General features: G+C 48.4%; 1 pseudogene; it reads left to right on the plus strand.

The window, feature by feature from the left end:
- Nucleotides 1-5,554: 5,554 nt before the first annotated feature.
- Nucleotides 5,555-6,182, plus strand: LOC147751352 (claudin-7 pseudogene; annotated as a pseudogene).
- The last annotated feature ends 433 nt before the right edge of the window (nt 6,183-6,615 follow it).

Raw genomic sequence — 6,615 nt, forward strand, 5'->3', positions numbered from 1 at the left:
TCACCACCCTCCACTAGTCAACACTATGACAATGTATTCACAACCCATACATCATAGCTCTTTCCAGGTGTTAGAACCCCTCAATACATGTATTTTCTGGTAAGCAGTTTGGTACTGGTGCTTTCAGTTGGGTATGGTGAGGTATCCGTAGGATTTCAACAGGAATATTTACATACACGTGGGAAAAAATCACACACACTTTCTCCCTCTCTCTGTTTTGAAAGTCTTCAAAAAATGTTATCCTACAAAATATTGTGGTGTCTCTCACTTAGAACCCTTCTAATTCGCATTCTTTTCCCTTTGCACTGCTCCTCTCTCATGCACCCTGCTTGTCGTATAATTAATTTTAACATTATATGATTGTTGGAAATATCTGAAGCTCACACCGCCCCAATCGTACTGACTCAGCCACGTCCCTGTCTCTTAATGTAGTGAGGGACCCATCCAGCACTGAATAATTGATTTTCTGGGCAAACTACTCACCATATAAAGGCGTTCGGCACATGGCAGGTGATATGTAACCCTTAGTTGTCCTGAAATTTCCTGTCTATGACAGAATTGTTCCCAATTTTTCTAGCCATTACAAATGAAATCATCAATCTTTGTCAATTAACAATGTATATCACGCTGAGCCTAGGCTGTTAGAGCATCTCCAACTAACAGGATTATTTCTTGTTTTGCCTTTGTGTGCCTGAGCTTGTTTTGTAAGAATTACATTTTAGGAATTTTTCACCTGGTCAAAAGGCACGCCTTGTTTTTTGTTTTTTACCGATAATTGGATATTCTTAAATTGGTGTCATCCATAACTAAAGAATATACATTTGAGTCCGAATTTAGCAAACGAAAAGGATTTATGCCGCTCCAGATAGTTTGGCATTTGAGATCGATGCAGCGACAGCTCCTCAGAATTCATTTTCACTTCGTACCGACACTGTTGAGACCTTCTATATTCACGAGTTTAAGAAAGCGAGTGTCCATCCGTGAATATTTCCCTGCCCACTACTTTCCTGGGGGGTTCGTTACAAGGTTAAATCTCCCAATAAGGATCTGTTTAGGTTGGGGTGTGAAAGATCTTATCCCTTGTTTTCGTATAAGTACACAAGAGGGCATTGTTTTTTCCTCACGTTTTTCTTTTTTACGGGGCATTACAATTGTATGGTGTAAAATTGTGTGCTGATAAATGATTAAGTTGTTTTTCTTCAAAGTTCCTTTGGTTACCTCACGGAGTTACCTGTTTCCATTTGAAGCATCAAGAATTCCCATATGCTCATCAGAAATTTTAGGGAAAAGTTAGTTTAAATAAATAAAAGAGAATCGAGTTATATTACTCTACCGCCTAAGTTTTTGTGGCAGTTAAAGGGCACTCTACAGAGCAGTCTGCTGCTCACTGTCTTTTGTTCTTTTTTAGGCTTGCTGTTTATGGCACTTGGGCAATTAATGTTGAGGATGTTGTTGTTGTATTGGATACTTTAACGGGATTTTGGCGAACCTCCTTCATCTACTGTCTTCTTTTGCACCTATTCCTTAAGCAGTTGGCTTTAGGCTTTGCCAGTCGCATCTTGATTCAGCCCACAGGGGTAATTAAATTGCCTCGTTTTCCTATTGGTTGCCTAGGTACGTTTATATGCCTACATTGGAATGCACGAAGCTGACAAAATCACTTGAAAAACAAACGTTATAGAAAAAAAGCAACCCTTTCTCTGAGCCATCTATTTTAGATGATTGTTCTGGGCTCGCGCCCCATTGCTGCTGGGCAAACGTAATTGGAAGCTAATCTGTTTGTGGTTGTATAGTATGAGCATGTCCGATCCCTACGGTAGGGATTTGGGCCCCACTATTGCGCGCTGCAACAGCAGTTAGTGAGGCACAGACACACTGGAGTCTGGTTACAGGTGGAAGACACCGAGCGGTCTTCGCCCCTTTATTTTATAACCTCTGGCTCGACGGTGCTACAGGGTATGGTTTTTCCGGCTCATCCCAGCACTGCGAGAGCAGTGTTGAGGTCATTACATCCATTCACAACTTGGTGTTGACCTGCTTCTGAGCGCTTGACAAATTCTCTCAGTCTATGGCTCGGCGGTGGGTTTGTACTCAGGTTGTACCTTTGAGGGTAGGAAAGACGGCTTCTGACCCCATCAAGTAAACTCATGGTGGGGGTTTGCGTCCAGGTCTCCCCTCACTTCTAGTGACTAAGCAGGCTGACTGGCAGGGGGCCTTCTTGCCGAGTCTGGCAGTGGGCTTGGACCGCCCCATTTGGCTTCTTCATCTCCTGACGGAGTGATGTCTTGGCTGGTGTGGTCTACCCTCTGGAACCATGACACATTTTTGGTGATAACTTCCCATCCCTGCTTGACAGTGATCATAGTTCCATTCACATTTGAGATGGTCCAAGTACCAGGCTAGATGGGCGTCCAGAACTTTCATCTGGCCTGCCCATCTTGGATCAACACTAGATCTCCAGGTAGTAGTTGATAGAACTTGACGCGTCCTTTTAGGTTTAAATCATTTTTATTGATTTTAATACACAAAAGGAAAAAAAAGCCAGACTCTCTGCTCCCACAAATCTAAGCGTGTAAGACCACAAGGTCACAATTTGCGTTTACCAAAGGTAATACGCATGAAGTGAGGCCTCAGACTTGATAAAAGAAGATTAACCATAACTCCCCTCCACCCACCTACTCCTCCCACCACCCTCGTCCACCTGTAACAACAAATGAAAGAAAGAAAAAAGCAATGTTCATACCCTAGATTTACATCTCTTCTTAGGGTCGGCGTCTGGAATTTGTGTGTCTGGAAGGCGGAAAAGACAGAGATACCGAGGGCAAGTGAGCTACCGGAATTCCGACACTTGCAAGGTGAGGTAAGGTCGCCACAGCTTAGGGAACTCAGACCCCCTGCCTGCCAATGTAAGAGAACGCTTCTCCATTCCCAATACAGACCACAGCCGCTGGGGCCAACCACTGTGTGTTATTATTATTATTATTATGTTTGCACTTGTAAAGCGCGCTGCTACCCGGAGGTTTCCTGGCGCTGTGCAACACTGGGGAACCCATCCTGGCTTTCCCTGTGGGATGGTCCCTGCTGGGAGTCCCCAGGGTGGAGCCAGGCATCCCCGGCGTTGGGGGGGGGGGCGTTGTGGAGATTAGGCAAGCTAATGCCCAGAGTTGCCGAGTGAGACCCCAGATTAGAGTAGGCACCGAAGCGAGAATTATCGAGTCCGCTGACCCAAGTCCACGACCCTGCCGCGTCGGGAATTGAACCCGGCCGACTTCTGCTCCCGGGTCTGCCGCCTCTAACTGGTGAGCCACACCACTCCACTCTGGGTGTTAGGCCCAGGGTAGAGCACCAGTGGGTCAGAATGTTTTGTGTTGCCGCTCCTAAAGCAATAGCGATAAGCCGGCCTTTCCGTGATTTGAGAGGATATGTCTGCGGATTGGGCAGGCCCAAAAGAATGTATGAGGGGAAGCGTGGACGTTGTGTCTCAAGGTGTAAATCAACTTCATCAAGAACTTGGGACCAGTACGGTTGTAGAACAGGGCAGCTCCAGAGGACATGTTCCAGGGTATCCGCCTTTCCACATTCCCTCCAGCAGCAGTCGCTCCGACGCGGGTCGAAGTGGTGTATACGCTCTGGCGTATAGTACCAATAGGTGCCGACTTTAGTCAAGGTCTCCGTGAGGCATATATGATACGTTGAGTGCCTTGCCCTGTGGTAAATACCGTCCCATTCATCATGACTCAATGCTCTTCCCAGGACTCTTTCCCATCTGGAGCGGCCGGTATTGTACGTGAGCGTGGTGGTGGTCAGCAGCATTTTATAGAGATCAGAGATAATTTTCTCATCTGAGGTGCGCGTTACCAGACACTTTTCATATGGTGTCAGAAGTCGCTGCGCCTGTGGTCTAACAGTTGGATGCATTGCCCAGTGTCTAACCTGTAAGTATGACAAACGTTCCGACTCCGGAAGGCCATAGTCCTCCCTGAGCTGCTGGAACGGAACTATGCCATCCACGTCAAAGAGGTGGCCCCATGACCTACAGGGGGAGGAACGCCACGCCCTAAAGGCGGAGGCAACCATACCGGGTGGAACTTGGGATTATCAAAAAGCGGTGTGAGGGGTGACGGGAAGGTGGTCAGCTGGTTAGGGACACTCATGCGGTCCCAGGAATCCATGATAGTGCTCGTGATATAGGAAGCGTAAAAATTCGGAGGTCTATGGTGTTTATAAAGAAATGGTACTCCGTCTAGTGGCCGACCCGCAACTGCTTGATCCTGGAACAGCCAATGTTTTTCGGATTCCAGGCGTTGCCACTCTACCAGGTATCGAAGTTGGACAGCATGAAAATAGAGCTGAATGTCAGGAACCCCGATGCCCCTTTCTCCGGTGGGAGAACCTCAACTTGATGTCGGAATCTCGTGCCAAATAAACCGTGAGAAATCTGCCTCTGTCTGCTGAATCCAACCCCATTGGGGCCGGAGGGGAAGGGTCTGGAAATGGTAAATGATTTTGGGGAGGATGGTCATCTTAACGGCCGCTACCCGTCCCAACCAGGTTAATGTGCAGTTCTTCCACCTATTGAGCACCTTATAAATGTGAGTACGAAGATTGGAGTAGTTAATGTCAGCGGTGCCCGGTAGGGTAGAAGCCAGTTGGATTCCCAATTAAGGAACTGTGTTCAATGTCCATAACACCGGGTGTTCCTCCTGTAGGGAGGCAAGAGTATGCAGAGAAATAGAGATGTCGAGCGCTATGCATTTGTCCACATTATTTATAAAGCCCGACCCTTGTGCAAAACAGTACAGTTCCACAAATAGGGCGCGTAATGCCGTGATGGGGTTGGAGAGAGAAAAAAGTAGGTCGTCAGCACTGTTCCCAATAACCTGTTCGCCCGCGCATTGGAGGCACCCCAAGCGCACAGTGCTCATTATTTAGTGCGCACATTATGAGACTGTTTGCGCTGCTGCTTTTAACATCGTCGTTTGGGAGCGTAGAAGTGCGAGCGGCACAAAACCATTCATTTTCTGTTTGCTGGAGACAAGAAGAACACGACGGAACGGCAGATAAGTGGGTTTTTGGAGGGCGTGCTTTCACATGCACATGACCCTTGCACTTGCTGCATTCCTTTCCTTACAGTGCACCGCTGCGGGGCTGATTGTGGCTGATTGTGGGGCATTGAGTTAGTATTCATATTAATTGCAGCCCGTGTGCGTTGCAATTAATATGAATATTAACTCAATGGCCCACAAACAGCCCCGCAGTTGTGCACTGGTAAGAGAAGAAAAACTGAGTTTCAAGCACGACGTGTGCTTTATCACACGCCGTGTTTGACACTGCGCTTTTCTTTTCTTAATTGTTCACAGCTGCAGGGCTGATTGTGGGCCATTGAGTTAGTATTCAATGTTAATTGCAGTGCTCCCAGGCTGAAATTAATATGAATCCAGACTCTGAAGAGAAAGGGAGAAGGCGCCGGTCGGACAGAGTCTCGGAGTGAAGATGGCGGCGGATCCGAGCAGGGGAAGAGAGGCCGGAGCGGGAGGGGAGGCCAGGATCAATCATGGCGAACTCGGGACTGCAGATGCTGGCACTGCTGGGCTGGATCGGGCTGATCGTGCCCACCATCCTGCCCCAGTGGCAGATGAGCTCCTATGCCGGGGACAGCATCATTGCGGCCATCGCCGTCTACCAGGGACTGTGGATGAGCTGAGCCATCCAGAGCATGGGCCAGATGCAGTGCAAGGTGTACGACATCCTGGCACTGTCCTGTTCTCTACAGGCCACGCGAGCGCTGTTGGTGGTTTCCATTGTTGTGTCCGCCGTGGGCATCGGCATCTCCACCGTAGGCATGAAATGTACCAAGTGTGGTGGAGACAACAAGGTGTAGAAGGCGCGCATCGCCATGACCGGGGGCATCGTCTTCCTGCTGGGAGGTCTGGCTGCTCGCTCTGGTTGCATGTTCATGGTACGGCAACAAGATTGTGCAGGACTTCTACAACCCCTTCACCCCGGTCAACACCAAGTATGAGTTTGGATCTGCAGCCTTCATTGGCTGGGCAGGATTGTTGCTGGTGGTCCTCGGTGGTGCTCTGCTCGCTTGCTCTTGCCCAAGGAAGTCTGGGTCCACAGGCCGCAAGTACCCTAAATCGAAGGAAGCCTTCAGTGCTGGTGGCAGGGAGTACGTATAAGATACGCCAGGCAGCAATCATCAAACACTACCAGTGAGAAAATATCAGCTGCTCTTGAACTCTGCAGAAATGATCATTTGGCAAAAACTGAATTAAGTCCTCTTTGTATCCGGCAAGCAGAGCGATTCATTGTGAACTGGTCAAGGGGTGCAGGTCTCCTGTGGTGCACACTGTGTCGCCTTAACCTCCCAAAGTGCCTTGGTTCCTGAGTGCCCCTTTTACTGCTCATTAACTATGTCCCATTTTAAGTTGTCTTCAGTCCTTCAAGCAACTGAGCCACACGCAAGAGAAGAGCACCACATGCCCCTTACTCCTTGCTACAGAGAATGAATGCAAAAGCATGTCCAGCTTGAGGAAAGGACCATGGCTTGAGGCTCAAGCATGTCTAGTTTCAGATGAGGTCACTGACAGGAGGCTCGGTTGAACACCTTTG

The sequence above is a fragment of the Lissotriton vulgaris genome, chromosome 1_1 (genome assembly GCF_964263255.1).
Source record: "Lissotriton vulgaris chromosome 1_1, aLisVul1.2, whole genome shotgun sequence".
Classification (NCBI taxonomy): Eukaryota; Metazoa; Chordata; class Amphibia; order Caudata; family Salamandridae; genus Lissotriton; species Lissotriton vulgaris.